Raw genomic sequence first — 27458 nt, 5'->3', positions numbered from 1 at the left:
ATCTCTGGAAAATTTATCAAACAGTGGAAAATGTCCTATCTGAAACAAATCTATTTTGAGTCATCTCAATAGATTTTAAATATGGTTGTGCATCATTAGTGAGCAGCAAGATTTGGCTGCTATGGACACTCGGCTTCATCAGTTCTGAAGACAATCTTAATCCCTCTAGCAGGGAGAAACACTCAATTGTAAAATTCTTTCTACCAATGTGTTCTAAGGATTCTGGCTGATCAAAAAATGTGTGTTGGCTAAGGTCACTCATAACAATATAGTTCAGCATGGTGTTTGGATTACGAGATGAGATTTAGGACAATCCCTAATTATATCATGATTAAGAGCATTTTTCCCAGGTGACCAGATCTGTTTTCTCAAAAGAATTGGCTGGATCTTAATTAGACCAGTTAAGAAGGTTAGACCCTACTCAGCGTGGCATAAATAAGAGGAACAGCTAGTTGGTACCGCTAGGAGAAATTGCAAAAAGGCATTCTCTACCACTTACAAGTGTGTATACTCAGGATATCCCCATATTCCTGCCCCATACACATCCGTTGATCGACACTTTTACTTATAAATGAGTAATGGTTCTTTGGGTGGTTTTCTGCCTAATTTCCTTGGAACATTGGACAATCCTGTAATAGTTTTCATAAACAATAACTTCCTAACGTTAATAGCCTATTCTCCATGTACCATCCTGATAAAACAAAATACCCAGGTAGGAGAATATCTTTGTAAAACCAATATTCTCATCTTCAATAAAAATATCCCGACATTTTAAGTTCCATTTACCACACTTCATTATAACGGTCTTCTCTTTGTTAACTAACAGGCCTAAGTTCTTCATGTAATTGGTAAAGCGTTAATAAGTGTTGTAGCCCCACTGAAGTGCGGGCCATGAGCACAGCATCACCAACACAGAGGATGGCAGGAATCAGGTGGAGTGCCATTTATGGTAGCTCACAACACTGAGTAGTCAATATACTTCCCAGACTACTGATATAAAGGGGTCTATTACGGTTGTCCGCCCAGCATCGTTTCAGCAAATGGGACCACCCGCTATGTGTGCGGCGGTCCCGCAAATTCAATTAGGATGCGCCCACCACATTGGCGGGTGCTTTCTGCATTTTTAACATTGCGGCGGGTGGTGCTTTCAGCAGCACTCGGCGCAATGTGAAAAAGGCATTTGTGCATTTGCACACAAAATGTGTCAGGTACCACGTGGAGCCTGCCACGTTGTGCCTGCAAATGCACAGGGTACCATAGGTACCCCCCTTGTGCACCCCCCACTTCACCAACACCCTGGGGGCCCACAACGGGTACCCACATGCCGACTCTGCATGCCTTTCCATGGCAGCAATGCCACCCTGCAAAGGCACATCACCGCCTGCATCTTGATATGGATGGTGGTGTCTTGCAGACACCGCCACCATATCAATCCCCTTTTCCGCCCGGTCTCCTGTTTGACCGGCAGAAAATCGTCGGACGATCTTCCCGTTCGCCGGGGTCCCGCTGACATCCTAAAATGGCCAGGGGAAATGGGAGGCGGGCAGTGAATAATGGCGGGCAGTGGAAATCCGCCCGCTATTATGATAGACCCCATAGTGTGACTAGGAAGGGCGCCAATACACAGCCCTGCCTTACCCCTCTCTCTATGCGGAATGATCTAGTGCACTCTCCCTTAGCACCATACATACTCAACTAATGATGCACCCACTCACAGACCCACTCAGACACTCATGCACCCAGCACATAATCACTCAGAGACTCATTGTTAGAAGTGGGGGTCTCTAGTTGGCAGGTACCTTTGTTCAAATAGGAACCCTTCTTCCTAGTCAGGATAAGGGTGTTACACTCCTAAAATAACCCCTGCTCACCCCCTTGGTAGCTTGGCACAAGCAGTCAGGATTATCTTAGAGGCAGTGTGTAAAGCATTTGCACATAACCAACAGCAATACAGTCTAAGCACTACAAAAGGACACCAAACCAGTTTAGAAAAATATCCAATATTTTTATATACTTTTTAAGACCAAAAATGACTATTCAGTACTTAGAAATCTTCAGTTATCAAAATACCCATGAAACACAGTTCCTTGAAGTCGATAGCTCCCTCAGGAGCTATCACTGCATCGTGAACGAACAATTCCAAATAGTTCTGGCTGATCGCAGCATCGCGGGCCAGCTACGGTGTCTGGAAGACCCGCAAACCAGTATCTTTAGACCTTTTGTTGAGCTTCCGAAAGCACACCGGCCGCAGGCGTCGGCTCCGGAGGTCAGTGCAGGAGTAGTCAGGCCCTTGAAGTCAGACGTGTTGCAGATCGAACTCCTCGCAGTTGAAGTCAGGAGCGCTGGTGTCGGCGGGTGTTGGGTGCTGTGGTGCAGCATGCAATGCCCTCAGGTCATGGTGCAAGCGGTAGCTCAATGGCGGCATCAGATGGCGTCATTGGTGAGACCAAGGTCACGGTGCGAAGAGATGTGGTGTTTGTTGCGGTGCTGGACGGTCAAGGTGCAAGTAGCTGTGTTGTCGTTGCTGAAGCGCTGTCGCCAGCTGACAAACTGGAGTCGATGACCCCTGCGTTAGTAGGCCAAGGCTGTGGTGCGGGATGAGGGCGGTGCATCATGTAAATTTTTGAGCGGTGCACTCAAACCATGGTGCAAGCAGCCTCGTCTATTTCGGCATGGAGCAGCGGCGTCGGGGATACCAAGGCGGTGTCATGAAGCGAGGTGATGCAGAGTGCGGTGCCCACAGCAGGCATCGTCGGTAAGACCAGGTTCGCAGTGCGGCATTGCGGCGGTGTCCTATGCGGTGCCTTCAGGACATGGAGTCGGCAGCTTCATCTTAGATGGCGTCGGGTTGCTTTTTCTTCTGTTGCATCACAAAACACACAGTCTCCAGTGCTGAGGGCAGAAAAACTTGAAGACTTTGCTGTTCCTGAAACTTCTTCAACAGGGGCAAGATCTACCTCAAGCCCTTGGAGAAACTCACAAAAGTAGATCGCAGAAAGTTCAGTCCAATCCTTTCACTGCCCAAGACAGAAGGAGCAACTGCAGGCCAACACAGCAAAGCAGTCAGCAATGTGGTAGTCCCTCCTCACAGCTTCTCCATCTCTTCTTTTTGGCAGTCTTCTTGGTCCAAAAGAGTTCTAAAGTTCTGTGGTCTGGGCCCAATATTTATACCACCAAATCCTTTGTTCTCTGAAGGAAGGGAGGGTCTGTACCCAGTCAAAACCAGTTCTGTTCTCACTTGTACAGCTTCCTGACAGGGGGTGGAGACAGCATTGTGCAAGGCAGACCAGGCCCATTCCGGTGCAAAGAAATCTCCTCCCACTACTCTATATGCAACCCAGGTCTATTCAGCCCTGTGTGACCCATTGGACTTCTGGAGCTGTTGCCTCTCTCAAACCCTTCATCCACAAGCAAGACATGCAATACACAAACCTAGCAGAGGCACACTGGATGGTTCGGCAAGAAAATACCTACTTTCTAAAAGTGGTATTTTTCAAACAAAGAATGTAAAAATCATTCTCACTAAAAGATGCATTTCAAAACATTCAGAGTTCAGGCATACTAAACTGGTACTGGAAGATTGCCTTAACCTGATGGGGCTAAGGAGAGGTCAGCATTTTCAACCCCAGAAAGACCTTGCCAGATCCGGGTGATGCCCTTTGGGTTGACACTTTTCAGAGGTTGGTCAACCAGTTGAATGGACTGGAGGATTTCAGTGCTGCATACCTGGATGACATTGCAGTGTTCAGTTCCAGCTGAGAAGAACACTTGCAGCACCTCAGGAAAGTGATGAGGGCTCTTCAGAGGGCAGGCCTCACGATCAAGGCCAGTAAAAGGGAGATCGGGCAGCGTTCTGTGGTGTACTTGGGACACCAGGTAGGAAGCATTCAGGTGGTGCCCTTACAACCCAAGATTGACACTATTCTGGCTTGGGAGGCCCCAAGCCCCAGTCAGAGGTGAGAGCTTTTTAGGTCTCACTGGTGTTGCCCTTTTACAGACTCACTCAAATACCAATGCATCTAATCACAGACCCATGTAGACACCAATGCATCCAGACACAGGCTCACTCAGACTCTCATGTGCCTGCTCACAGACCCACTCAGACAGTCACATACCAAGTCGCAGACCTACTCAGAGACTCATTTACCCATTCACAGATCCACTCATACACTCAGACGCCCTCGCACAGATCTACTCATATACTAATGCACCCATTTACAGACCCACTCAAACAATGACACACACACTCATAGACCCACACAGACACTGATGCACCCACTCACAGACCCACTAGGACACTGATGCACCCACTGAGACACTTATGTACCTACTGAGAGACCCACTCAGACACTTGTGCACCCATTCACATACTTATTTCGAGACTGACACACCCATTTATAGAGCCACTCAAACACTAACACACCATCTCAGAGACCCATTCAGACACTAATGCACCCTTACACAGACCCACTAAAATGTTCACATGCCCACTCAGACACTCACATACTCATTCACAGACCCACTCAGACATACTACCATGCACAGACCCACTGAGAGACTCATGCAATCTCTCACAGATTCACTCATAAACTCATGCTACCATTTACAGACCCATTTCGACACTGACATACCCACTCATAGACCAACATGGACACAGATGTACTCAGTCACACATCCACTCAGACACTGCTGTACCCACTCAGACACACACCTACTGAGAGACCTACTCAGAAACTGATGCACACACTCATTGACCCACTCAGACACTCATGCACCCACACCCAGACCCACTCAGACTCATGTATCTACTCACAGACCCTTTGAGACATAAATGCACCCACTCATTAACTGACTTACAGACTCATGCACCCACTCACAGATCCACTCAGACACTCATGCAACCAGTCATATACCCACTGAGAGACTTGCACACCCGAATGAAGATCCACTAAAACACTAATAAACTTATTCACAGACTCATTCAGACTTTAAGGCAGCCAGATCCAGACCCACTCTAACACCTATGCACCCAGTCAAAGACCTACTCAGACACTCACACACTTAGTCACAAACCTACTCAAACAATAATGCATCCATTCACAGACCCACTCAGAGACTTGTGTATCCTCTCACAGACCTACAAATACACTCATGCACCCATTTACAGACATACTCAGGCATTGGCATACCCACTCATAGACCCACACAGAAAGACATGTACCCAGACACAGACCCACTGATGCAGCTACTCAGAGACTTGTGCACCCATTGAATGACCCATTCACACACTCAGGTGCCCACTCACAGACCCACTGAGACACTCACACACCCAGTCACAAACTCACACATCCACTTACAAACTCAAAATACACTCACAGCCCCAATAACACAACTATGTACTCACACAGACCTGCAGCCACTGCGAGACCCACTCAGACATTGATGCACCCACTTGCAGACTCACTCAGACACTCACACACCCACTCACAGACTCACTCTAACTAACAGACCCACTCACATACCCACTGAGACACTCCCTCTCCCTCTCACAGACACACTTACAGACAGATGTACCCACTCACAAACCCACTCAAACACGCATGCACCCAGTCATATACCCACTCACAGACTGACACCCCCATTTACAGACCCACTAAAACACAAATGCACCCACTCACGGACCCATTCACAGACACTAAGGCAGCCAGATATAGACCCACTCAGATGCTCATGCACCCAGTCACAGACCTACTCAGACACACACACTGAGTCACATACCCACTCAGACACTAATGCACCCATTCACAACCCACTCAGACATTGACATGCCTGCTCACAGACCCACAGAGACAGACATATCCCCAGTCAGAGACCCACTCAGACACTGATGCCCCTACTCAGACACTTATAAACCCATGAGAGACCAATTTGGGCACTCATTCGTGCCCACTCACAGACCCACTCAGATACTCACACATCCAGTCACAAGCCCACTCACAAACTCACATATCTACTCACAGACCCGCTGAGACACTCACACATCCCCTCACAAACTCACACATCAACTAAGAAACTCATGCATCTACTCACAGACCCAAGAGACATTTACACACACACTAACCTACCTACTCACAGACTTATGCACCCACTCACATACCTACTCAAACCCTAATGCACCCACTCATAGACACACTGAGACAGTAATGCACCCACTTATGGACCCCTTTAAACACTCACAAAGCTATTCATAGAGCCATTGCCACATGCACAGAGTCAAACAGAGAGTCATGAATTGTAATTTGTGTGCTTTTGGTTTGTGAATCTACAACGGATTCATCACTCCCCCAAAAAATTGGTAATTGAAAATTAGCCAGTGTTTGCGAAAAGGATGTTTCTTAGAAGAACCCTTGTGTTGTTTGTTTTTAGATGAAATCTACACATAAAACATGATGCAGCCTTTTAAGTTGTTCAGAAATATTGTGTTGCCTTTTTGTGAGAAATGTACTCCATTATTTCTATATATTTGCTCCATATCAAAGCATATATTGTTGTTGTAGATGGAATCCATGTTATGATCTCTGAGGAATGCAGCAAAAGTGTTATTAACATGTTTCCTGGCTTTGTCTGTCTGTGGACAGAATGAATTTAACCACTTCCATTTCTCCGTTAGGCAAATGTTTAAGTACACCAAAGCAGTGTGAAAGAAAAATGTCATCAATTGACCAAAGATATCTTTCATTAGGCTTTCCAATCCTACCTCAGTAAGTGTGCCTAGGTCATTGACACCACAGTGCAAAATTAAGAGGTCTGGATGTAAGCAATCCAATGAATGTGGAAGTTTGCAAACTGTAAGACAGTTAAAATGAAGGACAGGACCTGGTTTAAAAATAGGAAATATTTGATTGTATAGTGTAAATATGTGACCACTGAAAAATAGGTAGTGATTTAAAACATAAGATAAGAATATCTGTGATTGGCTCTGAATACATTAAAAATAATGTATGCTATTTTGGATATTCTTACATTCTCACACAGTCAATCACACTTATACAGTTAAACTTGAAACTAGTATGTGCTGATAGAAAGTGCTGTGAACTTATGAGCTATTGGTACAGTAGAGTGTTGCTATGACCGCCGAGGTAAAACAGTATGGGAAGAAGGGTACTTAATACATTTTGCATTTGAAGTTCAGAGGCGATAGGTTTAGATATAGCCCTTGTGAAATAATAATTTTCTAAATAACTACCATTATAGAATGTCAATTTATATGAAAAAATATAGTAGTATGACAGTAAGTGCTTTGACGGACTCCTGTATGGACTCACAACTCCATCTCGAAGACACACGGGGCTGCACTGAGCATCATGTCGGAGTTGCAAATCCACCCACAGACACTACCAAATTGGGCTTGTTACCAGGAGACTAAAAAAGGGTTAATAAAACCTGACCAATCAGAAGTGAAATAAGAAAAGACAAACATTTAGGAAAATGTTATGGTTCACTAAATATATCAATATCACTGGAAAAAGGGTGGGAAAGATTGTGATTACTGGTTCTTTTCTGCTGAGAATGATAATTATCATTTTGCCTGATAACAAGTTTTTATTTATTTATGTTTTGGAACTCTGAACAGAGGTCCACATAAAATCTTCCAACATTGACATTTAAATCATTATAAACAGATTACAAAAGAGCACATCTAATATAAATTCAGAAAACTTTTAAAAAAGTTAAAAATTGTGCAACAAAACCGCTCATTTGGCGGATTATAAATGGCATCGAGAAAGGCAGAAGAGGAAAGAATATTTAGTTTTAGACAAGTAGGTTTCAACCATTTAAAGCGATGATGTTTTAAGGCCGGACAGACAAATAGCACATGTTTAATATCTTGTTTGTATTTGTTGCAAAGATTACACTTTACTGACGAGCCATACCATTTTGATAACAGAGGGAGTAAGTCCTGCCTCAAAAGAAACATAAAGCGACGCACACCATGGGGGATATTCCATAAAGCATAAGGCTGAGGAATTCTACTTTGGTAGTGGTCAATAGGTAAAAACGGACCCCTTTTAGCGGTAAGGGCCTCTTTATCCAAGTCAAAGCTTAGATTCCAGGAGGCCAATTTTAGAGTCAGTTTTAGCTGATAATTAGATAAAGAGAAAAGAGACAATTCATCTAATTTCAGGAAGTTAACTGCTGATCTAAAATTCTTTACAATAATAGAATGTTCTTTTAGGGGTCCGAGAAGTTCTTTTTGGATCAGATATCTTAAGGTATCCGGATTACCCTTCGCCAAACTAAAAACCCAGCGTACTACCCCAGCCAAGCCCTGGACCCATGCACTGCGTATACCAAATTCCAGTCTAAAAGCTGCTATAGTGCATGACGTATTGACCGTACACAATTTCCGTAGAATTTTTCCCTCTGTGGAGTTCAGAAAACCCCAACTCCCCACTTTGAGTAGTTCTATACCATATAGTAAGGTAGCTGGGACTTTAGCTCTAAAAACCTCCAAAAGATAGGCAAAATGCCTCTGGCCAGTAGATCTATAGAGGATATTCAAACCCCTCTCGTGGGACATGGCCTTCCGAATGTTATTAGTTATATGGGCTTTTTCGCTTAATGAACTGGAAACTATTTTCCCCAAAAAGGTGTAGGATTGGACAACTTCCAATCGAAGGCCCCTATATTCCAAAAGAAATTCCCGTATTTTTGCTTTTTCCTTCCAGTGATGCACATGACTTTACTCTTGGTTACGTGTATCCTTAAATGGTGGTATTCTGCAAATACATGGAGCGCTTGTAACCGATTATTCAATCCCGTGGGGGTCAAATCCAAGATTAGTATATCGTCCGCATATAAGAGACATACTATCGGTTTGCCCCCCAAAGACGGGGCAATGCCATCACTTAAGGAAAGAGTTTGTGGAAGGTCAGATAGATATAACGAAAACAATAGTGGGGCCAACAGACATCCTTGTTTTAACATGTTGGCAGATGGGATAGCTTGAGAGAGACCCCTTTCCCCTCCCATGAGTATTCTGCATCATGTGTCGGAGTGAAGCTCCCGGACCAAGTTTAAAAGCATGGGAGGCATGCCTAGGGTCGCTAGCTTTCTCCACAGCAAAGGGCGATCCACCTTATCAAAAGCCGTGGAGAAATCTATGAATGCTGCATATAATCTCCCTCCACGAAGCTTGATGTATTTCTCCGATAAAACGTGTAGAGCGGTCAAATTATCTAAGGTGCCATGCTTTTTTCGAAACCCCGTCTGCTCAAGAGGCAATATATTATTCTCATCTACCCAATCATTAATTAATTGCAGGAGGCATTTAGAAAAAACTTTGCCAACAGCATCAAGGAGGGTAATCTGTCGATAGTTTTGGGGTACATTTCTATCACCCTTCTTGTACAGGGGTATCAATATACTACCTTTCCAGGAGGGAAGGATTACGGAATGCAGAAAACAAAAACTAAACACTGGAAAAAGAATCTTACTCCAGATGTCACTAATCTGTTTTAATACAGAAATGGGGAGCCCATCAGGGCCCATTGCAGCGGACGAGCGCATACCTTTGATGGCAAGTTCGATAGTTTTTTCCGAGGGAGGAGCAAGGCTGGAGTTGTTCTCTTTTTTCCTATTGGGAACTATTACCTTTTCATTTCCAGCATACAGGTTCAGGATGTATTCTACCCATTTCTGTTCTCCAATCGGGACGGGCAGGGATCTATACATCTATGACCACAACCTTCCCCGATCAGGGACCAGAATCGTCTAGATTGGCCATTAACGACCGCCTCCCATAATTTGATCCATACTGAGTCCTCATTTTCCTTTTTTAGCTTAATTTTTAGCCTTGTCCTCCTTCTTTTTAGTAACGCCAGTCTCTGATATCTTAAAGGACAGTACCTCAGATATTGTTCTCTTATAAGTTTGTTTATTTCTACGTTAAGTAACTTCTGAGAAATAGGGAGTATTTTAATATGGGCTATTTTGGATATTCTTACATTCTCACACAGTCAATCACACTAATACAGTTAAACTTGAAACTAGTATGTGCTGATAGAAAGTGCTGTGAACTTATCAGCTATTGGTACAGTAGAGTCTTGCTATGACCGCCGAGGTAAAACAGTGTGGGAAGAAGGGTACTTAATACATTTTGCATTTGAAGTTAGGAGGTGAGAGGTTTAGATATAGCCCTTGTGAAATAATAATTTTCTAAATAACTACCATTATAGAATGTCAATTTATATGAAAAAATATAGTAGTATGACAGTAAGTGCTTTGAAGGACTCCTGTATGGACTCACAACTCCATCTCGGAGACACACGGGGCTGCACTGAGCATCATGTCGGAGTTGCGAATCCACCCACAGACACTACCAAATTGGGCTTGTTACCAGGAGACTAAAAAAGGGTTAATAAAACCTGACCAATCAGAAGTGAAATAAGAAAAGACAAACATTTAGGAAAATGTTATGGTTCACTAAATATATCAATATCACTGGAAAAAGGGTGGGAAAGATTGTGATTATTGGTTCTTTTCTGCTGAGAATGATAATTATCATTTTGCCTGATAAGAAATTTCAATAACAGTGAGTTAAAATTGGAGAACAACGAAGCGATTTCTCAGGTATGATGCACATTGATAATGTATGGATAGAATCACTGACAAAATATCGACCTAGAAAATATAGACCTACAGAAATATTGATTCTGAAATATCGAAGGCAAGAATATCAACATCCCATCTACAACATGGTAAGTACAAAAATATCGAAATAAAAATATAGATGTTAAGAATATCGATGTTGAAAAAATCGTTTTTTTTCTGGAAAAATATAAATGTAAAATGAAGTAAATAACACTAATAAATCAAATAAAAATAGTTACAAATATCAAAAATGTTAATAAATAATACATATATAATAATAGTACATTAATTAAACATAATTAAACATATACAGATAATATATAATATATACTTAACAATAAGTTCTAATAATTATTTTAATAATTTATACATTAATAACAAATATTATAAATTACAAATACATTTACAAACATAAAACAAAAACATGCATTAAAAAATTAAATTTACTTTTAATATTTTGAAAATTAATTATATACTACATTATCTAAAATTGTACAAATAATATTAAATAGCTAAATAAATAAAAATACTATTCATAATCCATAACAAACAAAAAACACAGTAATAAAAACGTTGTATATCATAGAACTCAAAATTACCATTCCCACTCAAGAGAGCGCAACAGTAGAGAAACCATTGGATACCGTAGAGGTAAAAATTACTATTCCAACTCCAAATGTGCAACAGTAGGGAAAGCGTTGGATAGCGTAGGGGTAAAAATGACTAATCTAACTCCAGAGAGTGCAACAGTAGGGAAAGCGTTGGATAGCGTAGGGGTGAAAATTACTATTCCAACTCCAAAAAGTGCAACAGTAGGGAAAGCGTTGGATAGCGTAGGGGTAAAAATTACTATTCTAAATCCAGAGAGTGCAACAGTAGTGAAAGCGTTGGCTAGCATAGGGGTAAAAATTACCATTCCCATTCCAGAGTGTGCAACAGTAGGGAAAGCATTGGATAGCCTAGGGGTAGAAATTACTATTCCAACTCCAGAGAGTGCAACAGTAGGGAAAACATTGAATAGCGTAGGGTAAAAATTACTTTTCCCACTCCAGAGAGAGCAACAGTAGGGAAAGCGTTGGATAGCGTAGGGGTAAAAATTCCTATTCCAACTCCTGAGAGTGCAACAGTAGGGAAAGCGTTGGATAGCGTAGGGGTAAAAATTACTATTCCCACTCCAGAGAGTGCAACAGTAGGGAAAACGTTGGATAGCGTAGGGGTAAAATATACTATTCTAACTCCAGAGAGTGCAACAGTAGGGAAAGCATTGGATGGCGTAGGGGTAAAAATTACTATTCCAACTCCAGAGAGTGCAACAGTAGGGAAAATGTTGGATAGCGTAGAAGTTAAATATAACATACTTATAAATAATTGTTGTAAATAAAATAATTAATAATTTAATTTTTAAATAACTCTACATCATTTGCAAATACCCATTAATAATTATTAAAAATATAATTACAATTGAATAATTAATTAACAATAAATTAACAATAAATACCAATAAATATTAATTAATAAATATTAGTTACCAAATAATACATATTGAACACAAAAATATTTTTCGAAACAAAAAACATATTACTAATTAAAAATTGATTAACAATTAAACTATAGTAAACAATAAATATATTTTTAAATCAAAACATATTTTTAATAAAAAAATGTACCAATTAATACAACATAATTTCCAATTAATAAAAAGTAATTAACAATTAAAAATCTGAATTACCAATTAAAAAAGTAATTACCAATTAAAAAAGTTAATTGCCAATTAAAAATGGTGTGTATCACTTACAACGCAACTTTTACGTCGTAATGCTGTTACAACGCAGCTATTACAACGCAGGATCCATTACATCGGATGCCATTACAACGCATGGCATTACATAGCAGATGGTATTACAACGCATACCATTACATCGTAAGTATTGGTAAGTATATAATTTTTATTTATTTTATTTAATATTATATAATTGATTTAATTATTATTAATTATAAATAAAAATAAATAAAAATATTTATTTATGTTTTTAAATATTATAAATTAAATTTATTAATTTAAGTAATTTTTTAAATAAGTATGAGTATAGGAGTATATGTTTTGGGGTACTGAGGTATATGTTTTGGGGTGTTTGGGTATTTTTAGGTTTTAGGGCAGGGTTTGGGTTTTGGGGTACAGGGGTGTTTTTAGGTTTTAGGGTTTTGGGGTACAGGGGTGTTTTTAGGTTTCAGGGTAGGGTTTGGGTTTTGGGGTACAGGGGTGTTTTTAGGTTTCAGGGTAGGGTTTGGGTTTTGGGGTGCAGGGGTGTTTTTAGGTTTCAGGGTAGGATTTGGGTTTTGGGGTACAAGGGTGTTTTTAGGTTTCAGGGTAGGGTTTGGGTTTTGGGGTACAGGGGTGTTTTTAGGTGTCAGGGTAGGGTTTGGGTTTTGGGGTACACGGGTGTTTTTAGGTTTCAGGGTAGGGTTTGGGTTTTGGGGTACAAGGGTGTTTTTAGGTTTCAGGGTAGGGTTTGGGTTTTGGGGTACAGGGGTGTTTTTAGGTTTCAGGGTAGGGTTTGGGTTTTGGGGTACAGGGGTGTTTTTAGGTTTCAGGGTAGGGTTTGGGTTTTGGGGTACAAGGGTGTTTTTAGGTTTCAGGGTAGGGTTTGGGTTTTGGGGTACAGGGGTGTTTTTAGGTGTCAGGGTAGGGTTTGTGTTTTGGGGTACAGGGGTGTTTTTAGGTTTCAGGGTAGGGTTTGGGTTTTGGGGTACAGGGGTGTTTTTAGGTTTCAGGGTAGGGTTTGGGTTTTGGGGTACAGGGGTGTTTTAGGTTTCAGGGTAGGGTTTGGGTTTTGGGGTACAGGGGTGTTTTTAGGTTTCAGGGTAGGGTTTGGGTTTTGGGGTACAGGGGTGTTTTTAGGTTTCAGGGTAGGGTTTGGGTTTTGGGGTACAGGGGTGTTTTTAGGTTTCAGGGTAGGGTTTGGGTTTTGGGGTACAGGGGTGTTTTTAGGTTTCAGGGCAGGGTTTGGGTTTTGGGGTACAGGGGTGTTTTTAGGTTAAATTAAATTAATTATATGATATTAATTACATTTCTTAATTAAAATAATTAAATTAAATATATTATTTTAAATAATTAAATTTAATTACAATCAAAAAAATATTTAAATTAAATTAATTTAATTATATTAATTAAATAAAATTAATTACAATTTTTATTAAAATTAATTTAAATAAATAGATTTAAATTTATTAAATAAAATTAATTACTATTTTAAAATGTATTTTAATTAAATTAATTAAATTAAATTAATTAAATTAACTTAATTACATTTTTTTTTAAAAGGTATACTTACCTATACTTACGATGTAATGCCATGCGTTGTAATAGCATCTGCTATGTAATGCCATGCGTTGTAATGGCATCCGATGTAATGGATCCTGCGTTGTAAAAATTCCGATGTAACGGAATGCGTTGTTATAAACCGCGTTGTAGTGACACCAATCCATTAAAAATGTAATTACCAATTACAAACATTAATTACCAATTGAAAACATTTAATTACCAATTGAAAAAATAATTACCAATTAATAATTAATTAAAAGTAAAATAATTATCAATACCAATAAAAAAAATCATTACTTAATTACAATTAAATTACTTCCCACCCAATTCCCCTATAAACCCACAAACCGCTACAGAACTTAAATGCAAAAATGATTTAAAATTAATTTACAATTACTAAAAATTAATAATTAATTTACTATAATTAAATTACTTCTCACCCTATTCCCCTATATACCCACAACCCGCTGCAGTACTAAAACATAAAATTAACTTAAAAATAACATTATTAATATATGAAAAATAGTACACATATAATTTAAAACAAATAAAATACTTAACAAAAAACATATAACACATACATATTAAATGCATAATAAAACACATAACAATAAACAAATATCGATATTAGTAACATCGAAATTAGTAACGTCGATATATTTGATATCGATATTACTAACTTCGATATTATTTACATCGATATAAAAAAATCGATATTACTTACCTTAGGGTCGATATTCTGTCCAACGATATTCTTGACCTCGATATTCTTCACCTTCGATAGAATCGATATTTAGATTGTGCACCGTATGGATAATATGTATATGTATCATTTGGGGATTAGGTGATTTTTTGGGGTAATAATCAGTTTATCTCATAGCAAACCACGATAATCCATCAATCAGTCCATTCCTGTTTTTTAGTTTTACTCAAATACAGGATTTATGCTCAAGTAATCCAATAGAGAAAAATGAGGTCGTTTTTTCATCTCTCTGCTTTCTGGATCTGGCATGTGTAATAGAATTCTACTTCAATACTCTGGACTCAATTTAATATTTATCCATATCAGTAAAATAGCATCTGTTACAGGTTGTGATTTAACCAAGGCACATTGGGATTATTGTAATTGGTTCAGTAGGAAAGTCATTCATGTAGACAATTTTCAGCACATGAGGTTTTACTGTAAAGGGATTCTGTACTACACTCCAGTAAAAATTGAAAAAATGTATAGAGGTGTGACGCCCTCTGATTTAGATGGAGGTCACAACTGGGCGATTGACTACGTATGATATTTACTTGGCCTAGATTGAGAGTATTTTGGATCAGCAGTTTTGAGGAAATAGGCATTCAGATAGGTCGAGTGATTCTACCCTTCTCGCTGGGGGCCCTTTTTGGCACCATGTCAAGTACTAATAATCAGCTTTGCTTTATAGGTACATTAGCAGGAAAGGCTTTATTATTAGCAAATTGGAAATCATTAAATATGCCCACCCTATCTCAATGATGTAACACGATGTTTAAGGTGTAAAATCATGAACATTTGTGTGCAAAAGGAGTAGATGCGATTAAACAGTTTAATCAAAACTGGCAAAATTGGGAAAGAAACGGAACAGGTGGATCCGTTGGGTCATGAGTTTCTCCAGCCAAAACAAGAGTTCAAAGAAAACAAATATTACTGGGCTTAGCAATTATTTTAATATTTATCTGTGACTAGACCAGTCACAATTATTGCCACTATATGTATCATCAATCTTTTATAAGTTTTATAATGGATACATTTTTGTAAATTGATAAATTATTATTTCAAAATGACATTATGAATTATGAGACATCTAAATGCTGATAAATAACATTTCTGAAACAAGGGTGTGAGAGAGGCTCTAGGGGAGAGTATGTGGTTGTCATAGTAACAGTTTAGGTGACTGACTAGATGTGTTAATATCTGTTTGAGTAAGTGTGTGGGTGTGTGAGTATATGTATCATTGAGTGCCTGGTTGTATAAGTGTCTGTACGAGTGAGTGAGTGAGTATGTGTGTGACTGGCTCTATGTATGACTGAGTGGTTCTGTGAGTACTTTTATGGGTCTGTGAATGGGTATGTGAGTGGTTGAGTGACAGTGTGTGTGGTTGTATGAGAGGTTGTATAGGGGTGTAAATGGGTGTGAGAGTGGCTATGTAGATGGTGTAATCAGTGATTTGAGATGTCATGAGTGATGTTATCAGTGATGTCACTGACCATGTCATGAGTTATGTATTATGTGAGGTCATAAGCAGTGCATGGTGGGGGTATATGTTATAGTTAGCTCAAGTAAGTCTAACTGCTGAATTTCACTGGTTTTGCATAAGTGAAATGTGAACTTAACTTTAATGTTCTTGTAACCTTTGTTTTTTCAGTGAAGTTCTGTGTTTTTTCATTTCTATTTCTAAACTATAACGTCCCTGTTACCTTTGATTTTTAAAGTACATTTGTAAGGTTTTTCAAAAAACATTTCCATGATTGTAACCTATAATGTTTCACAGTGGATGTGTGAGCACCTGTGTGGGTTTGTTAGTGGGTGTTTGAGTGTGTGTGTGGGTCTCTGAGTATGAGTGTACCGGTGGCTATCTGAGGTGGTCTATGAGTGCATGAGTGGATCTGCGATTGACTGTGTGAATGTCTCTGTGTGTTTGTCACTGGTTGTATCAGAGTCTATGTGTGTCTGTGAGTGTCAGTACAGGAGCTGCTTTAGGTCAGTATGTTAGTCTGTTTATGGGTCTACGAGTGGGTTTTTGAGTGGTGCTATGATGTTTGTGGATTTCCATACTTAGGGTCCCATTCCAATTTTGGGCAAAAGGCCATCAGACAGATCATTGGTGGCGTTCCGCCCAGCATCTGAAGCATTGTTCCAACCACCGTATTATGATACGGGCGGGTAGACCGATGCCTTCAGAGGTAATCCGCTCTGCTTCTGACAGGCTCAAGGAGCCCATTGGGGCAGAGGGTGGATTGTAATTCCCAAAATGGAGGTGGTGCCTGCTCAAGCACCGCAGTGAGGATTATGATGCACATTTCACACAGCCTGTCTATGGCGGTCTGACTTCCATAGAAAAGCTGTCGGAAATGGACTTTGAGGGCCCCTAGTAGGTCCCCTTTCCCTCTGTGGCCTCAACAGGTGTCCCCACAAACACCCTTGCATCATGTGGCAGGCACCACATGGTGCTTGCCACACGGTGCATGGATATTTAAAAAGTGTAAACTCACACTTTTGTGTATGTTTACTACTTTTCAGTATTCACAAAGGTAAACTTTAAATGTAGTATTTTACGTTTGTGAATACTGAAAAGTAATAAACTTACACAAAAGTGTAAGTTTACCTTTGTGAATCAGGCCCGCAGTCTCTCACCCATACTGCAACTGACATAGCTATGTAAAACAGAGCCACTAACACACGAGTCAGACAGAAAGAGAGGCACTCATACATTCACTCACACACCCACACAACACTTATGTATCCAGCAGTAACTGAGTCAGTTGCATACACAAACATATACCCATACACTCATTAACACAGCCAGTAAGCAATCTATACAGCCACTTACATACACATTTACAGCTCCATAGAGTTATGAAAAGAGACAGTCCTATAGTGGCATAGCTGCTTGCACCTGGTGACACAACAATAGAGAGGCTGGTACATTCACTTTCATATGAATTAAAGTACTGATAGAATAAAGTCACCCATTCATACAAGTAGCTGTTTAAACTTGGCTCGGGCCTGCTATTGCACAGTCTGTGTGTGCGGTTTTACTGCCAGGTCAACTTGGCATTTAAGGCCCCTTTGCCAAGCAGACACTGAAGCATTCACTATCACAACCAAACACACATTGAAGCATACACTGACACACCAAGGCTTACACACATGCATACACTAACACACTGAGGTACACTCTGATGCATATAGTGACACTGCTACACATACACCAGTGCATACACTGACACGCTCAGGCACACACTGATGCACACACTAACACACCCAGTCATGCACACACCCATATACAAAGACACCAAGGAATACACTGATGCAAACACTAACACATCACACCCAGGAACACACCGATGCAAACAGTGATTCCCTTAGTCACTCAGTCATGTATACAGTAACACAGGCAGGCTCACTGTGATTTAAATAGGAAAAGTAACAGACTTGGGGGCCCATTATGATCGCGGACGGACTTGAGTCCGTCCGCGATCACCGAGGAGGAGGGAACCTCCGCATGGGCATGCAGAGTTCCCTCCGGTCCAATTAGGATGTGACCACCACCCTGGCGGTCACATCCTCTATTTGTAACACATCGGGCGGGTGCGGCTTCAAGCTGCACCCACTGCAATGTTACAAATGCATACATTGCATTTGTATGCAGAAAGCAGCAGGCACCGTTAGGTGCCTGCCGATTTCTGCATACAAATGCAGGGGGATACCAAAGGTACCCCCCATGTGCACCCCCACCCCCCTTTCACCCAGGGGGCCCGCTACGGGCCCCCAAGTTGAAGATCCACATGCTTTTCCTCGGCGGGGAAGCCGCCGCGGAAAAGCATGTTTTCTCAGCCATCTTAATATGTCTGGCGGTGTCTGAGAGACACCGCCACCATATTAGGCCTTTTCCGCCGCGGTTGTAAGCCAACCGTGGCGGAAAAGCGGCAGACTGAAACCAGGACCCACCAGCCATCCTAATGTGGTGGTGGGTCTTTGGTGGGTCAGCAGAGGATTTTCCGCATCCTCCGGGCCGGCGGTGGCTTCCGCCGGACCGGAGGATTCGGAAAATCCTCCATCGTAATCTGCCCCCTAGGGCCTAATTTAGATGTTGGTGGAAGGGTTACTCTGTCTCAATCGTGACGGATATCCCATCCACTGAAATATAAATCCCATAGGATATAATGGGATTTATATTTCAGCGGACAAAATATTTGTCACTGTTTTGATGGAATATCCTGTCCTCCAACAACTAAATCAGGCCCTTACAGTGTGTATAACATAGTGACATGAGTGTTTCAACTAGGACATAATTGCATATAATATGTCATTTAATAGTATAGAATGAAAACCGAAATACATTGATTTGCTTTTTTTATTTCAGATATCCATTAATACATAAAAGCAAACAACAAAAATGCTGAAAAACAGAAAGAAGAAAGAAACAGAGGAAAGGATACTATATGCTTACAACAGAGAAACAAAAGGGAAGAATGCAGACAATGTGGTTGAAGAAAAAAGAGCTGCTGGTAAAAATACTAAGTAGATTTTTTAATTAGTGAGCAAAACCAAGTTAATAAAGGGGAAGTCTCAAATCAGCAAAGAAAGGAAATACAGTAAGTGACAGTAAGAGTAATACATCATAAACGTCTACAAAAGGAGATAGTTTAACAAATAGAGAGAGGCAGTTTAAAGAAATTAGAGTCAAAAAGTTCCATAGTAGGGTAACTCAGAATCTCATACAAATTATGTAACAGTATAAAAGGAAAAGCAAAGCAGTGAAACAAAAGGAACATGTTAAGGCTGTAGTTGAAGAAGCATTTGCCCTGAAGAGGAAGCTATTTATTTTGATTCTGAGCAGAATGAGAACACTGGACACAACAGTGTTGTCTATAAGGAGATAAAGCTCAAAGAATAGACTTATGAATAGAAGTAATTATTGCAAAGTGTTCAGTGGTGAATGGAAGCATACTTCCAGTGCTGAGCCTTTCTTTAATGAAGAAATATACTTCCAAGAGAACACATCAGTGCATGAAGTTGAAACAGCTGGTCGATGTTCTCAAGTGAAGGATGGTACTCCTATTCCAAAAGAGGAGAGTGTTACTAGGGATGTTGAAGAAGTGATAGCTGAAGAGGTACAGGGAAGGAGTAGACAGGCACCTGTATACAAATAGAATTATAGCAGTAATTGTAGTGTTCAGCAGGAATCTATTGATATATTGAGAAGTTTCCTACTTAACTTTCAATGCAAAAGTCTGGAACTGAAAATACGAATTTTGTAAGGATTAGATCCATTTGAAGTAAGAAAGTATACTAATTTACAGTGGCATGTCTAGCAAAGAAAGTGTGCCAAGGCAGCTTTCATCACATCAGAATGTTAGCTGTTCGCCACTAAAAAATATGAAATTTAGCTAGGAAGCATTACTATGTCAAAACTCCTGCCCTATGTTAAGGAGGAAGGAATAGAGCTTGATTGCATGGTACAGACCCAGAGGTAGAAAATGTTTGTGAAGATGTTCACTTTTCCTTTTTTTTGTTACAAACAGGAGACTATAGAAAATGAGGAGTTAGTATGTGCAAGTGTAGAGGAACAGGACACATTCATTAGTGTTGATAACTTTACAGAGAAATTAGGAAGTTTAACGCTTTGGGTACGCGGTCAGCTGGGAGCCGTCCAACGCAACAGTGCTTATGTGCGTCGGATGCTTCCAGGTTGGAACCAGAGAGATTTTTTTGAGCCCTAAACAACCTTGGGCAGTAGGGAATCACTTCCACAACTCCTGAGGCTGTTCTGCTGGTTTCAGGAAAAATTACAATCAGCCCGCATGTCGCTCTGACATAATTTCAGTTTTACTTTCCACATGCTCGTGGGGTTATCTCAGCCCCCCGAGCGTGTAGAAAGACAGGAGAGGTATTATTGGAAAGGGAAAGATCTCCCCAGCTCAATGATACCCTGCTTAGGGATCACCCCAGGAAGGCAACCCCCAAGCAGGGATTCACCCACTGGACACCAGGGAGGGAGGAGGGACTCCTTGGGCAAGGGCCTTTGCTCCCCCAAAATATTTTGTGGCATAGACAGTTTTTCTGCCCCCTTGGGTGCATATAGAGGAAATAACCCCCAAAACTTTCCACAGTCTTGCCTGCCCATCCAGGAGGCAGATGGGGCAATATGCCCTGATCTGCTCTTCGGGAGGGCAGAAAGTCCATTAGACACCAGGAATAGTTTTTATATGTAGGGGTGAGGGCTGCCCAAAAGGGCATTCCAATGCACCCAATCCGCCCAAAAATTGCCACAGTCTTTCTGCCGCCCCTGTGAAGCAGATGGGGCAATAGCCCACACTCTACCCCCAAGAGGTAGAAAGCACACTAGGCACCAGGGATTTTTTTTTATATACATGGGGTGGGGGCTGCATAAAATGGGCATGCCAATGCCCCCATCCCCCCCAAAATCCCCCCCAGGATGCGGATGGGGCAATAGTTCCTGACTTGCCCCGAGGGGCGGGGCAAAAAGCCCACTAGCCACCAGGGAATCTTTTTTATGTGTAGGGGTGGGGGATGCCCAAGATGGGCATGCAAATGCCCCTACCCCCCAAACAAATTACAGAGTCTTTCTGCCTCCCTGGGTGGCAGATGGGGGCAATAACCCCTGATCTGCCCCACCCCAGGAGCATAATGTTCACTAGACACCAAGGATTATGTTGATTTTTATATGTAGGGGTGGGGCCTGCCCAGAATGGGCATGCCAATGCCCCAACCCCCAACATATTTATAACAGAGTCTCCTGCCCTCCCTTGAGGCAGATGGGACAATAGTCCCTCATTGCCACCCCAGAGGGAAGTAAGGTCACTAGGCACCACACCCCAAAAATACATTCCACAGTGCTTCTGCCCCGCCTGGGATGCAGAAGAGGCATTATCTGACAGAGAGTCCACTAGGCACCAGGGATCTTTTTATTATACGTAGGGGTTGGGACTGCACCTACCACCTCCCATAAAAATGATCCACAGCCTTTCTTCTTCACCCAGGAGGCAGATGCAGGCAATAGTCCCTGTTCTGCATAAAGCTGAAGAGGCACCAGGAATTTTTTCTGTCTATTTATACGTAAGGGTGGGGGATGTCGAGAATGAGCAAGCTAATGCCTCCACCCCAAAAAAGTCTTCCTACCCCCCCGGAAGGCAGATCTGGGCAGTAGCCTCCTGGGATATGTTTACGGGCATTCCAGTGACAAGCACCATAGGCAAGGGTCGCTCCCAATTTTTCAGGCACTCATTTTGGCTCTTTCAGTGATATTTCTAGTCTCATCTACACCCAAGCGAGGGCAAAAAAACACTAGAAAGCAGGGAGAGTTTTTGTGTGTGTAAATTGGAATTTGGCTAGTGGTCTGCATGTACTGACCTTTAGCTAGCGGTGTGTGTGGACCTGCACTTGGCTAATGGTGTGGATAGACTTGCACTTGATGATGGTGCGTGTATATTGGTGCTTGCCTGGTGGTGTACGTGGAGTGGCTTTTGGCTGGCGATGCACGTGGACTGGTGCTTGACTGACTGTGTGCACGGATGGTGCTTGGTTGCAGGAGGGATTGGCAGTAGGGGGAACCAGGTGTTTAACTGGTGGGTCAGAGGGGTGGGGTATAATTTTACTCGGGAGACTGAGTGGAATGCTGAGTGGTACGACATTTGTTCTGGCAATGTAATCCCAGCCAGAAATGTGAGGAAAATTTGATTTTTGACATCTAAATTTGAGGTTTGCAGGGTAATCTGGGAAAGAAAACATTGGGAGATCCATGCAAGCCATACCACCCTGGAGTCCCCCTGGTGTCTAGTTTTTAGAAATGTGTGGGTTTGGTAGGTTTTCCTTGATGTCCACCGAGCCTGGGGCCAAAAACTCAGGTTGTTTTGTGATAGGTAATTTTGATGTCTCAACAATACGTTTTGGGCTCTTCCCTGCCGGAGGCACTTGGCCCACCCACACAAGTGAGATTTCATTTTAATTGGGAGACTTTGAGGAATGCGGGATGTGTGGAAGCTTGTGGATCCACACAGATTTCAGAACTTTTCATCACAGAAATGTGAGGAGTATGTGTTATTTTTGACAAAGTGTAAGGTTTGCAAGGGATTCTGGGTAACACACCCTGGTGAAAGCCACGCAAATCAATCACCCCATACTGAATTCCCTTGTGTGTCTAGTTTTTCGAAAATTTATAGGTTTGCAAGGTTTCCCTAGGTGCCGTCTGAGTTATTGTTCAAAATCCACAGCTTGGAACATTGTAAAAAAAAGGATCAGTTTTCACGTGAAAAATGTCATTTGTCCACATTGCGTTTTGGGCCGTTTCCTGTCATGGGCACTAGGCTTACCCACACAAGTGAGGCACTGCTTTTATCAGGAGACTTTGGGAAATGCTGGGTCAGTGGACGTTTGTGGACCCACACAGATTCCAGAACTTTCCACCACAGAAATATGAGTAAAATGTGTTTTGTTTGACACAGTGTGAAGGTGCAAGTAATTCTAGGTAACAGAACTGGGTGAAAGCCATACAAATTACCCCATCCTGGATTCTCCTGGGTGTCTAGTTTCTAAATATAGTTTTGCTGGGTTTTCCTGGGTGCTCGCTGAGATAGGGTTCAAAAACCACAACTAGGCACATTGCAAAAAAAGGTTCAGTTTTCAATGGAAAAATGTGATGTGTCCAAGTTGAGTTTTGGGCAGTTTCCTGTCACGGGCACTAGGCCTACCCACAACAATTGAGGTACCATTTGTATCGGAAGACTTTGGGGAATGCTGGGTGGGTGGAAGTTCATGGATACAGGCAGATTCCAGAACTTTCATCACAGAAATATGACGAAAATATGTTTTTTGGCACAAAGTTTGAGGTTTGCAAGGGATTTTTGATAACAGAACCTGGTGAGAGGCACACAAGTCACCCCATTGTGGATGTCCCTGGATGTTTAGTTTTAAAAAATGTATAGGTTTGCTAGGTTACCCTGGGTGCCGGTTGATCTTGGATTCAAAATCCACAGCTAGGCACATTGCAAAAAAAGGGTCAGTATTCACTGAAAAAATGTGATGTGTCCATGTTGCGTTTTGGGCCATTTCCTGTCATGGGCACTAGGCCTACCCACATAAGTGAGGTACCATTCTTATCGGAAGACTTTGCGGAATACGGGGTGGGTGGAAGTTCATGGATACATGCAGATTCCGGTACTTGCCATCACAGTAATATCAGGATAATGTGTAAGTTTGAGGTTTGCAAGGGATACACGGGTAACAGAACCTGGTGAGAGCCAAACAATTCACCCATCCTGGATTCCTCTTGGTGTCTAATTTTCAAAAATATATAGGTTTGCTAGGTTTCTGTAGGTGCCAGCTGAGCTAGTGTTCAAAATCCACAGCTAGGCACATTGCAAAAAAAGGGTCAGTTTTCAGTGGAAAATGTGATGTTTCCATGTTGCGTTTTGGTCCGTTTCCTGTTGCGGGCACTAGGCCTACCCACACAAATGAGATGCCATTTTTATTGGGAGATTTTTGGGAATGTGAGGTGGGTGGAAGTTTGTGGATGCACACGGATTCAAGAACTTTTTATAACAAAAATATGAGGCAAATGAGTTTTTTTATAACGTTTGAGGTTTGCAAGGGTAACTGAACCTGGTGAGAGCCACATAAGTCACCCCATCCTGGATTCCCCTGTCTGCCTAGGTTTAAAAATGTACAGGTTTGCAAGGTTTCCCCAGGTGCCAGATAATCAGGGATCCAAAATCCTCAGCTAAGCACATTGTAAAAAAGGTTCAGTTTTCACCCCAAAAATGTGACATGTCCATGTTGCGTTTTGGGCTGTTTCCTGTCACAGGCACTAGACCTACCCACATAAGTGAGTTTCCGTTTTTATTGGAAGACATAGGGGAACACAGAGTTGTAGAGCAACTGTTGTTACCTATTGACTTTCTATGAATGTATGCCTTTCAAATGTAAGACAATGTGTAAAAAAGAAGTCACTATGAAAAATGTCCTATAATTCAAAAGCTAGTATAGATACCAACAATTTTGGATATGTGCAAATACCTACTGCTTCTAAACTCTATATTTGATTCCCATTTCAGAAATATATAGGTGTCCTTGATACCTATTTTTCTTACAAGACTTCCTTTGGAGAACAAGATCATTTACTCACAAAATCCCTGACTTGTAAAACAGACCATTTGGTCTATGTGCTGGAGTGCCCTTGTAACCTCATATATGTTGGCAGTACTATACTGCAGGGACACAAAAGGGTACTCCAGCACATCAGAGCGATCAAAAACCAAGACCTCACCTACCCAGTGGCCCGTCATTTTGGTGAAAAACATGACATGGATTCCCAGCACCTCCGCTATTTCCTAATAGATAGCATACCAGCCAACAAAAGAGGGGGAGACAGGGTCAAAGCTTTGAGACGCCTAGAAGCAGGATATATCCTAGACCTCGAATCAAAATACCCAGGAGGTCTGAACATTACGGAAGACCTCTACAAATGCCTTTAATCAATCAATCAATCAATCAATAAAGAAATGAAATTTAGGCACTCAGAAGAAATTTGAGTTTCCATATTTGAGCCAGTTGTCATTAGAGATGTATTATTTAAACACAGATTTGAGATGAACCCGTAACTAGTCCCCTACTTTTAGACTTTTTACACAGTTTTATGGTAGATTTAAGGTAACACACTTTATGAAAAATTTGCACTGAGCACTTTAATTTAGCGAATTTGCACATATCCCTGAGTCTCTATGTTAAAAAAATTTAATGGTTACAATCAAAGTACTGTATGAATATTGTCATTTATTTCTTGAATTGTGGCTACACCTACATATGGTATTTAAACCTGGACGTAGAACAGCTAAACTCAATTCAATATACAAGGGAGAAACAGAGTTATCCCTTTAGTATATACTTTTTAGTGCTACATATTAAGTATTAACTTTCAGAAAAGTTTTTAATATGGTACTGATACTATCACTTTGATTTATGGTGCTTTAGGATGGAAGGTTTGAAGGTTTTTAAATAAATATTTATTTATTATACACATGTATTTTAACCTCATACCTATACCTTTTGCGTTTGATAACTAAAGTTGTCTATGTCTATGGATTTGTCAGCGAGATCAGGGCACATGTCACTTTAAAATGTTACATCACTTTAAACAAATGAGTATATATAAAGAGACACCTACCGAGTATCGCGTCATGTGATCAAGATCCCACGGAATGGAAACGCGTCATGCTGTGGTTTACCGAAACAGAGCTGAAAGAAACATTCTGCACCTATCTGTGGTCCGGTTCCTACTTTGCTGCAGAGCTGATGAAGATTGGTGAATGACGAGATGAAAGGAGTGTTCTGATAATATATATATATATATATTCACTGACCATAGGCTTCAGACATGTTATAGTTAGGAATTAGCATTCAAAAAACCTTAGAAATTCACTGAAAACACCATAGGTTTCAGGGGTGTTATAGTTAGCTCGACATTTCACTCGTACAAAAACATTGAAATTCCCCTGTTATAGTTAGATGTACTAACTATGACTCGCGCACCAGCAATCCACTGTTGATGATGTCACATATTACATCATTCATCACATGGTCAGTGACTTCACTGATGACATCACTGATGACATCTCAAATGACATCACTGATGACATCATCCATTGAATGTGGTTTGGTTCGATATTTTAATAAGTATTATATATATAGGAATCTATATTTAAGACTGAGTGGATGTATAAGTGTGTGGATGGAGGATTTAGTAGCACTGTGATAGACTGTGTAACTGTCAAATTCAAAGTGTCTCACTAAATACATGGGATAGTGATTAAACTGTGTGAATATCTGTATCACTCTGTCTGTTGTTGAGTAAACTACTGCATAAGTTAGTTAGTATCTATTTGAAACTCGATTTTAGTTTTTAATTAGTTAAGTGAGTATTTATATGGCAGAGTGAATGCGTGTGTGGTTGGGTGGGAGGTGTGTAACTGTCCAAAGATGTGTAAATAGTTAATTTACTAGGTATATGAGGCTAAGACTGTATGTGGAAACACTTGTTTGGGTGAGTGAATCTGTTTATGGGTGTGCTTAATGGTAAATATATTTCTCAATGATACATGTCCAACAATGTAGAAATATAAAAGGCTCTGTATGTGACAGTTGGTGTATATAAATAAGTCAACATAACAATCAGTGACTGTATGGAAAACTGTATATTTGTAATAGTAATTTAATGACACACTAAGTATGAGTTACTTTATATATCAATAAATAAAGTTATGTTTGTATAAGTATGTAGCTGAGTAAAAGTCAGTATGATCAATTATTTGCATAAATGAGTAGGATGACAGCATAAGTGAATAGGATGTGGGCTGGTGTGTAATGTCGATATAAGTGCATAAGTATATTTAATAGTGTTGTATTGATCTTTGTCAGTATGTATGAGTGAATCTATAGGTAATTGTTTACATGTGTGTGTAGATCTACAAATCACTGAGTGGATTTTTATAAACTTGTATTGGTGTGTTAATGGTTTCAAAAATGGTAGTTTATATTCTATAGTGAGTGATGAAAGGTTGTACTAGTGTATGATGTTATGTATCGGATTGCACAGGGATGATGTAATCAGTGATGTCATTTGCGATATCATCAGTGAAGTCACTGACCCTGTCATGAATGATGTAATATGTGACATCATCAGCAGTGGATTGGGGGCGCGCGAGTCATAGTTAGTAC

Source organism: Lissotriton helveticus, chromosome 4_1 (assembly GCF_964261635.1).
Source record: "Lissotriton helveticus chromosome 4_1, aLisHel1.1, whole genome shotgun sequence".
NCBI lineage: Eukaryota > Metazoa > Chordata > Amphibia > Caudata > Salamandridae > Lissotriton > Lissotriton helveticus.
Note: the sequence above shows the minus strand (reverse complement) of the source record.